We start from the raw sequence: 10507 nt of genomic DNA on the forward strand, positions 1-10507 counted from the left end.
TCTGCCTGTGTCTCTGCCTCTCTCTCTCTCTCTCTCTCTCTCTCTCTGTAACTATCATAAATAAAAAAATTTTAAATAAGTAAAATCTTAAAAAACGAAAAAAAATCTGACCTGCTGACATCCATTTGCCCTTTGACTTTCTCTTTTCAGGGTCCATATGGTGCTGTTGATCCCCAATGTTAGCCTTTCCTGAAGTCCTGGACACCATCATTGATTGAGAAAAGGGGACCAGCAGCCCAATAGCATGTTACAAATATGGGACAAAGGCCAGGAAGCTGAGCCAGGAGTGTTGGCTACCATCTTTGATCACCAAGGAAAGCTAACACTGTGGAGGGCACCACAGAGAGATGGAAAAAAACTGGTCTCTCGGTGACATGGTTGAGCTGCTCGATCAAGTCACCAGAAGCCACTGAACCTGTGAAGTTTGACTCATCCGAGTCAATACATTCCCGTGATTATTTGAGCCTGGTTGATTTTAGTGTTCTGTCACTTGCAACCAAGCCTCTGACACAGTACATCTCTCAACACTACCCCACTTGAACTATGCTTTAGTCACATTCAGCAATCTGCAATTCTTTTAGTCTTCATATGTGTGGTTCCTCATATCTGGAATGCTGCTCCTTTTCCTTGTTGACCAATTGTCATATGAGCAAAGTGAAGCTCAGATATCACCTTGTCTAGGATGCCTGCATCCTCCCCATCTCAATACTGATAGCTCGCTAAGGTAACCACCTACCTGTTTACCTGTCTGTCCTTTCCCTGAGGCTGTGAGCTCAGAGAGGACAGGCATCCCCAGTTCCTTGAACAGCTCCATGCCAGCCTGCATTCTGCAAACAGCTGTCCGGTGACCCAGCTCAGATCTCCCAAGCACTGCTTCCTCAGGGAGCCCTCCCGACTCCCCCAGCCCCTCGCACTCCACAGGTATCTACACTACCAGGTCCTGGGAAATCACTTCCACCAAATCTCCCCTGATTTTCTTTTTATTTTTTCTTTTTAAACTTTTATTTATTTATGATAGGCACACAGTGAGAGAGAGAAAGGCAGAGACACAGGCAGAGGGAGAAGCAGGCTCCATGCACCGGGAGCCCGACGTGGGATTCGATCCCAGATATCCAGGACCGTGCCCTGGGCCAAAGGCAGGCACCAAACCACTGCGCCACCCAGGGATCCCAATCTCCCCTGATTTTATTTATTTTTTTTATTTTTATTTTTATTTTTTTTAATTTTTTTATTTTTATTTATGATAGTCACACCACAGAGAGAGAGAGAGAGGCAGAGACACAGGCAGAGGGAGAAGCAGGCTCCATGCACCGGGAGCCCGACGTGGGATTCAATCCCGGATCTCCAGGATCGCGCCCTGGGCCAAAGGCAGGCACCGAACCGCTGCGCCACCCAGGGATCCCTCTCCCCTGATTTTAACTGCTGTATCGGAAGCTCCCTGTAGGCAAAGACTTACAAAACAATAGGAAAAGCCCACTTCTTATAATAATAGGACAGCCAACTTACTTGAGCACCCGTTATTTGTTCACAGCTTTGTGCTCAGGCCCTAGATTAATGCAAGTTCACAGTAAATGCTCAATAACTCTTGAATAAACTAGTAAACGAATAAACAAATGAGTGCTTATAGGTACCAGCCACTGTGTGCAAAATGCCTCACCTAATTTCTCCCACGTTCCTCCACAGTAGCCCCAAGGGGTAGGTATTCTAGTAATCTTCACTTTACAGGTGAGGGACTGAGGCTTCAGAAGACACCCTGACTCAAATCCCACAACTCCAAAGTGCCAGAGCTGAGACCACCCTCAAATCAGAGGATGCCAGAGCCCTGTTTTCATATATATATGTCCACATCCCTTCCGTAATGATGCATTTGCCTGTTTCTCCTGTAAAGAAGGAATAGCCTTTTGATAGTGCTGTGGAGGTCAGTGGTCACCACTAACAGAGCTTCGTGTCACCAATGCCCCATATGCTTCTCATCTCTCAGCTCCACCTCTTCCATGCATCCAGTTTCCCCTCCTGATCACTAGGCAGCTGCAGTTGCTCTGAGAAGCCCACCCTTGGAGGACTATTTCCAGAGTAGGAGGGGAGGGTCATAGGGCCAGGGGTCTCTCCTTGGCATCTTGCAGGGAGAAAAACCTTTTCCAGGGATCCCTGAGCAGGCCCATGCTGCTGCTGCTGCTTCTTTTGGATTTATTTATTTATTTATTTATTTATTCATTCATTCATTCATTCATTCATTCATTCATTTATGAGGGAGAGAGAGAGAAAGAGAGAGCATAAAAAAAAGGGAGAGCATGAGCAGGGGGAAGGGCAGAGGGAGAAACAGACTCCTTGCTGAGCCAGGAGCCCCACACAGGGACTCAATTCCAGGACCTCAAGATCATACCTGAGCTGAAGGCAGCCACTTAACCAACTGAGCCACCCTGGTGCCCAGGTGCATGCTTCTTAAACCACTCCCTGGCAAAGGATTCCAACAAGTGCTCCAGCACACTTGTTATGACATTCAGGGGTCTCCATCCATTACCTGGGCAGAGCTGGGGCTCTGTTAGCCAGGAAGAAGGAGACATGACTATTGAGTAGAGAGGCAATTTCCACCCCATCCAATGCCTTCTGCCTACCCATCCTTCTAACGCAGCACCCTCTCTATTGCAGCATTCAGAAATACATTGGCTGAACTCTAAACAAAAGGAAGTGGGGGTGTGGAGTTTCTTTCCTGGCAGACATGGACTCTGGCCCCTAGGTACCCACCTTTCCTAATATGAGGACCACCAAAAAGGGCTGGGATCCTGATGGAAAATAGGCTCCTGGGGCCCAATGGTGATTCTGCAGGGACAGAGAACCTGGAAAGGCAAATGAACAGTGGCTTATGAACTGTTGTAGTTAGATGTACCCAGTCATTCATTCAACCAGTGTTTATTAGCCATTGTCTCCTCCTCCACGAAGTCTGTACTGGTGGGCAGGCCACCTGCAGATTGCTGATAAGGGGACTCTGAGTCTGCACTTTGCTTCAGCAGAAAGGATGCCAAGAGGGATTAGTAATGTCTGCTTTGAGCACAAAGTGGGTGGGGGGAGGCAAAGAGAAGGAAAGATGCCAGGAAACAGAGTGAATTATGAGCAGAAAGACCTTGGCCCTAAATACAGGGTCCTGGGGTGTTATAGGCTGAATTGTGCCTTCCCAAAAATTCATATGTTGAAGTCCTAACCCTTAGAAACTCAGAAAGGGATCTTATTTAGAAGATAGGGTCTTTCCAGAGGCAACCAAAGTAAAGTGCAATCATCAGGGTAGGTCTTAGTTCAATATGACTGATGTCCTTTGAAAAAAAAAAGGGGGGACATTTGGGGCCCCTGGGTGGCTCAGTTGGTGAACTACCTGCCTTTGGCCCAGGTCATGATCCCAAGGTCCTGGGATGGAGCCCCACATCAGGTTCCCGGCTCAGTGGGGAGTCTGCTTCTCCCTCTGCCTGCAGCTACTCCTGCTTGTGCACATGCGCGCGCTCTCTCTCTCTCTCTGTCAAATAAATAAATAAAATCTTAAAAAGATAATAAGAAGCGGACATTAGGACACAAAAAGCCATATGAGGAGAATGCCGTGTAAACATAAAGAACACCAAAGCTCCTGTGAGTCAGAATCTCAGGAGTGATTTCATTGGGTGATTCTGCCTTGGGGTCTTCCATGGGGTTACCATCAAGATGTTGGCTGGAGCTTCAGTCATCTGAAGTCTTGACTAGTGTGGGACAATCATCTTCCAAAGTGGCTCACTCACTTGGTTAGCAAGTTGGGGCCAACTGTTGGTGAAAAACCTCAGTTCTTCAGCAAAGGGACATGAACATGGTCCTGTTTGTGCATTCTGAAAGCATGGCAGCTGGCTTCCCACCCCCATCACCCTCTCCCACCCCTCCACCTCCATCCCTGGCCCGAGGGAGAAACCCCAGAGACTCAGGCAGAAGTTTGGTCTCAAGTTTTATCACCTAGTCTTGGGAATCCCACACCCTCACTCCTACAGTATTTTATCATCACATAAGTCAGCACTAGTCAGTGTGGGAGAGGACTGGATAAAGCATGAAGGCCAGGAGGTAAGGGTCACTGGGGCCATTTTGCTAGCTGGCTGCCATAGGCTGGACAAGAGCCCGATACTGTAGAGGGTTCTGGGGGCAAGAGTCATGAAAAGTCTGACAGATGAAGCTTGGGAAGGATGGAGCCTAAGGAGCATATTAGTTTTCCAGGACTGTTCTAACAAATACCCCAAACTGGATGGCTTAAAACAATAGCAATTAATTTTCTCACTGTTCTGGAGGCCAGAAGTCCAAAAACAAAGGTGTTGGCAGGGTTGATTCCTTTTAGAGGTTCTGTGAGAGAATCCTTTCCATGATGGCTCCTGGAAATCCTGGCCAGTCCTCCTTGGCTTGTAGCTGCTCATCACTCTGATCTCTGCCTAACTGTCTTCATATGGCCACCTTCCTTGTGTGTGTCTCAAAGCTCTCTCCTTTCTCATAGAAGGATACCAGTCATTGGATTTAGAGCGAACCCTAAATCCAGGATGACCTCATTCTGAGGTCCCTGACCTAATTACATCTGCAAAGACCCTATTTCCAAATAAGGTCATATGCACAGGTACCAGGGGTGGGAATTAAACATATCTTTGGGGGCACAGACACTACTCAACCCATTAAAGGAAGCATCTTTGTGGAGGAGCTGGTTAATGCCATGACCCTACTGTGTCCATCTGCTTTTGCTCAAGCATCAGCTCTAGGGAGCCTGTTACCTTCTCTTTGTACCCCTAAGCACCTGCGTCCACCACCATCACTGCTACCATATTCCTTCAGCTAACATTTATGGAGTACTTACTCCATGTCAGGCACCAAGCTGGGCTCCAGGGGTACAGCAGCTAGGGTTGCCAAATTGTAGTATACAAAAATACGGGAGTGGGGGACACCTGGGTGGCTCAGTGGTTAAGTGTCTGCCTTTGGCTCAGGGTGTGATCCTGGAGTCCCGGGATCGAGTCCCGCATCGGGCTCCCTGCATGAAGCCTGCTTCTCCCTCTGCCTGCGTCTCTGCCTCTCTCCCTCTCTGTGTGTCTCTCATGAATAAATAAATAAAGCCTTAAAAAAAAAGGGAGGGGAATGGGGAGTGGGATGAAGACAGAACATATAGGACACCTGGGGTACCTGGTGGCTCAGTTGGTTGGGCATTTGCCTTCAGCTCAGGTCATGATCCCAGAGTCCTGGGATCAAGCCCTGCATCGGGCTCCCGGCTCAGTGGGGAGTCTGCTTCTCCCTCTCCCTCTGCCTTTGCTTCTGGTCTCTCTCTTGCTAATGTACTCTCCCTCTCTCAAATAAAAATAATAAAAATCTTTAAAAACAATATATGGGACACCGAGGGAAATCTGAATTTCAGATAGTGAGTTTAAGTGTATCCCACATATTGTGTTTGGCCACCATAATGGCAGTGGAAGAGAGAACCACAGCTTCCAGCTACAGAAGGCCCCCGGTCTCATGGGAGACATGGTTATAGTGAGTAGGCTAGAAGCTATGCGAAGAACAGGCATGGGGAGCCCCCCAAGGAAGTGTACCCAGGCTGTGTCAGTGAGAGTGAAAGAAGGCTTCTACTATCTAAGCTGCGACCCCAGTGAGGAAGACCAAAGAGGATTTCTGGTGAAGAGAACAGCAGGGCCAAATTCTTGGCATGGAGAAAGAGCCCTGGCCAGGTGGGCAGGGGCCAAACATGTAGCCCCCAACCCCTAATGCAGGCTGGGACCTCAGTGCTTCACTGGCCTGACCAGATGTCATTTTAGGGAAAGGGGGACGCATGGTACCACCAAGGCCAAGGAAAGAACCGTGTTTCAAGGAAGAAGGAGTGAATAACAGGCCAGATGTTGTAGAGAGGTCCAGAAAGATGAGGACCAAGTCCTGTCCATTGGAAAACTGCTGGAAACATCAGGGAGAAGCTTCTCTGGGGTGGCAGGAATAGAAGCCTGCCTTCTAATGAATAGCCTTGAGTGAGCAGCATAAGAAGCAAGAAGGTGGAGATAAGGTAGGCCACTTTTCCCAAAAGTTTTTGAGTAGGAAGAGAGGCCTGAAAGCAGGACAGAGCTGGGTTGAGGAAGGCCAGGGGAGAGAGGGAGGAGTGAAGGGAGGGTCTTTGAGAGGATGAGGCCCAGAGAGGTCTGGCCCTGGAGGAGGCTCAGCTCCCCAGGTGGCAGGAAGGGGAAGGTGGGGGCACAGTCCAATTCTTTTTTTTTTTTTTTTTTTAAGATTTTATGTATTTATTCATGAGACACAGAGTGAGAGGCAGAGATATAGGCAGAGGAAGAAGCAAGCTCCCCACAGGGATACCAAGACTCCAGAATCACACCCTGAGCTGAAGGGAGACGCTCAACCGCTGAGCCACCCAGGTGTGCACACATTCAGATTGTTGGGAAATCCAGGGACTCTCCTCTGCCAGGTGATGACACTATATCAATTCTACCTCTCACCAGCTGTGCTGTGACACTCCTATCTCCCAAGACTCTTCCCCCGTACAGAAGACAACACAGAACACCTGCAGCCTCCATGACTCCACTGGGCAGATGAATGAATGACTAGCTGGGAGCAGTTGAGGGCTGTAGAGCCAGGGGAGGACAAAGCACAGTGTTTAGGGGAGTGGGAGTCTTGGGAGGAGCTGGAGGAGGGAGGGTCCAGGAAGCAGGCTGGAGGGGTACAAGGCCTGGGAGAGAGGAGCAGACAGTGTCCCTGTCCAGAAGGGTGTGAGAGGAGAGCAGGAAAGTTGCCTGGGAGTGGCTAATGAGGCAGTGTAGACATCCTGGTCTAAACGGGCAGAGATTTGGCAGGGAGGGAGGGATGGGGTGGGGCGGGGTGACGAACTTTTGTACTTTGGGAGGGAATTCCTTTCCTGCCCCAGGCCATGCCAGGTGCCTGCCTGCATCCCAGATCATTTTATCTCAAGTAATTCTCCCAACCTGTCTGGGAGAAGATGATGCCTTGAGGAAAATAATTGCTGTGGGTAGTCTCACCATAGAAATACGGAAACTGAGTCTCTGAAACTTGAGGCGCTTTGCCTAAGTCACAAATCTCCTAAGTAGTCAAGAGAGAGTTTGGGGACACCTGTGTGGCTCAGTGGTTGAGCCTGTGGCTTAGGCTCAGGCTCAGGGCTTGATCCTGAGAGACGTCTGCATAGGCCTCCCTGGAGGTGCCTGCTTCTCCCTCTGCCTATCTCTGCCTCTCTCTGTGTCTCTAATGAATAAATTTAAAAATCTTAAAAAAAAAAAAAAAAAAGAGAGAGAGAGAGAGAGAGTTTAAACCCAAGCTGGGGATCCCTGGGTGGCGCAGTGGTTTAGCGCCTGCCTTTGGCCCAGGGCGCGATCCTGGAGACCCGGGATCAAATCCCACGTCGGGCTCCCGGTGCATGGAGCCTGCTTCTCCCTCTGCCTGTGTCTCTGCCTCTCTCTCTCTCTCTCTCTCTCTCTCTGTGACTATCATAAATAAATAAAAATTTAAAAAATAAATAAATAAACCCAAGCTGGTCTGACTCCAAAGTAGGCTCCTCCATCACCACAGGAGGCCAAGGAAGCCCAGAGCAGAGAAGAGCCCATCATGGGGGGAAGGATACTGATGTAGGGCAGGAACAGAGCACTGGACCTTCTCCGGCCTCTCAGGGGCCCAGATGTCACCTCCCCACTCCTGGGCTCACTTCCAGGGTTTGTCAGGTGTCCCGCAAATTCCAGCAGCCTGGGGGAAGGTGGACCCAAGAGGGAGGAGTAGCAGAAGAGAGACAGGGCACGAGGCAATCATGATGGCAGGTATCTGTTCTCCCAAACAGCTGACCTTGAAGTTCTAAGTGGGTGAGGAGACAAGGGAAGCCCAAACAGTGGGGACTGCTCTACGGTTTGAGCCAGATTCCCGCCTTGCCCCTCCTCCCTCTGTAAACAGCCTTGCCCACTCCTTCATGCTTCCCTGGCTCTGCAAATACTGTCCCCTCCCCCTGGAATCTCCTTGCCTCTTCCTCCTTCAAGGGCAAGTTCACACGTCCCCTCTTCCCACCTCGGCCACCCTCCTACCACCCTTAGCTCCCTCTTCTGGTCCCCAGAGTGCTAGCAAGCTTTTCTTCCCTCCCTCCCACCCTCTCTGTCCTTTCCTTCTTTCTTCCTTCTTTCCTTTCTTTTCTTTCTTGTTTTATTTTTAGTAATCTCACACCCGATGTGGGGCTGGAACTCATGACCCTGAGATCAAGAGTCACATGCTTTTCCGAGAGCCAGCGAGGTGCCCCTAGCAAGCCAATTTTTTGACGGCAGAATAGGGTGCAGGCTGAAAGATTCATTCATTCCAGTCTACCTACATTCCTCTGCAGTCCGTCCAGCTTGAAATACCATCACACGCTGGCTGTGCTGAAGTTTGTGTCTTCTGCCTGGACCTCTCCCCCTAGGTTCCAGACTCTGATCACTCCACATCTTCATGTGAACGTATATAAAAGACATCTCCAACCCGACATGGTCAAAACTGAATTCCTGATCTTCCCCAGGCCCGCCCTCATCTTGCTTCCTCCAGAGCTGCCGGCATCTCCATTGAAGCCGCTCCACTTTTCCAGTAGCACAAGCTAAAAACCTTGAAAGGTATCTTACTCTTCTCTTTCTCTCACACCCCACCACATTTGGTCTACTGGCAAGGCCTGTTGGTTCTACCTTCATACACACCAGACCCTGACTTCTTGCCCTACCTCCACTGCTGTCCAGCTGGTACAAGCATTGCTCTTGCCTTTATTGGAGCAGTGGCCTGTGCATAGGCCCTCCTGTGACCTTGTCCCTACACTCTCTTCCCAACCCCAGCAGCCAGGTGGTCCTATGAGAACAAAAGTCACTGCATGGCTCCTCCACTCAGACTCTCCAGTGGTGTCCCAGCCCCCTCTAGTCCCCAAGTATTTCAAAACCTACAAGCCCTAGGGCGCCTGGCTGGCAGAGTCAGCAGAGCATGTGACTCTTGATCTCAGGGTCCTGAGTTCAAGCTCCAAGCTGGGGGCAGAGCTTACTTAAAAAAACAAAACAAGGGGATCCCTGGTGCCCCTTTGGCCCAGGGCGCAATCCTGGAGTCCCGGGATCAAGTCCCGCGTCGGGCTCCTGGCATGGAGCCTGCTTCTCTCTCTGCCTCTCTCTCTCTATCATGAATAAATAAAAAACAAACAAAATGTACAAGCCCTATGAATGATCCTCTGCCTGTCTGTCTGATTTTACCCACTGGCCCACTCTGTTTCAGGCACACTGCACTTCTTGCAGCTCCTCAAACATTCCAGTCTTGTTCCTGCTTGGTGCTTTGTCACTAGCTGTACCCCATCCCCCAGCCTAGAATGCCCTCAGGGATCCATGACTTGTTCCTGTAGCTCCTTCAGATCTTGACACGAGGGTTACCTCATGTTGCCTTCCTTGAGTATCTTAGTGAAAATACTAAATCCTGACCTTTCCTATCCCCTTTCCCTGCTTTATTTTCCTCCACAGAATGGATATCATCTACCTTAGTATACATTTTACCTAGTTATTTAGTTTCTTTTTTTTTTAAGATTTTGTTTATTCATGAGACACACAGAGAGAGAGAGAGAGAGAGAGAGGCACAGGCAGAGGGAGAGGGAGAAGCAGGCTCCATGCCAGGAGCCTGATGCAGGACTTGATCCCGGGTCTCCAGAGTCATGCCCTGGGCTGAAGGCGGCGCCAAACCACTGAGCCACCGGGGCTGCCCAGTTATTTAGTTTCTTATTTGCCTCCTTTAAGCATACCGGGTCTGTGTGGGCAGGACCTTTTCTGTTCCTTGCGGCTGTTCGCTGTGGGGAGGCAGTGCCTAGCCTATGGTGGGCACTCGCTGTTGCTTGAGCGCACGTGCACTGAGCACTGAAGATGGGATAATGAGCAAAACCTGACGAGGTCTATGAAGCTTAAGGCTTGGGCAGCGGTTGCCTCATTTTTACAAGCCTGACCCTACGTGGGAGGCCCTCAGGAGACCGGCCCCACCTCTGGGGATCCGGGGTAGGGCGCAGGGGCGTCCAGCGCACACAGCTCCCGCGGGGATGGGTGCACGGGGTCACACTGGTCTGCCGGGGCCGACTGCAGTGAGGACCGTGCAGGCCACCAGAGGGCTCAGGTCCGCAGCGCTGCCCACCCTCCGGTAAACAGAGGTTGCACGCCGATCTCTTTTTTTTTTTTTTAAATTTTTTTTTTGCACGCCGATCTCTAAACGGTGAAGTTTTGGCCGCTCCCGTCTGCGGCCCCCGGGCTCAGCGCGGCGTAGACGCTGGTGAGTGTTTACTTGGAGAGCGAGTGAATGGACGGTGAGTGAATAGTTGCGAGACGATGAATGAATAACGGGCTCTTATTAGAAAAGGAATTTCAAGGGTTCGAGGCCGAGAAGGTGGGAACGTTTCCAAGAAGTGCCCCCGTCCCCGGGGGTTGCCGGAAGGGCTGGGGCTTCTGAGGTCACGACGCGTTTTGTTCTCCGCGAAAGTGGCCTCGGAGGCCGAGCGCGCGAGCGGCGC

This window comes from Canis lupus, chromosome 21 (assembly GCF_048164855.1).
Source record: "Canis lupus baileyi chromosome 21, mCanLup2.hap1, whole genome shotgun sequence".
In the NCBI taxonomy this organism is placed as follows: Eukaryota; Metazoa; Chordata; class Mammalia; order Carnivora; family Canidae; genus Canis; species Canis lupus.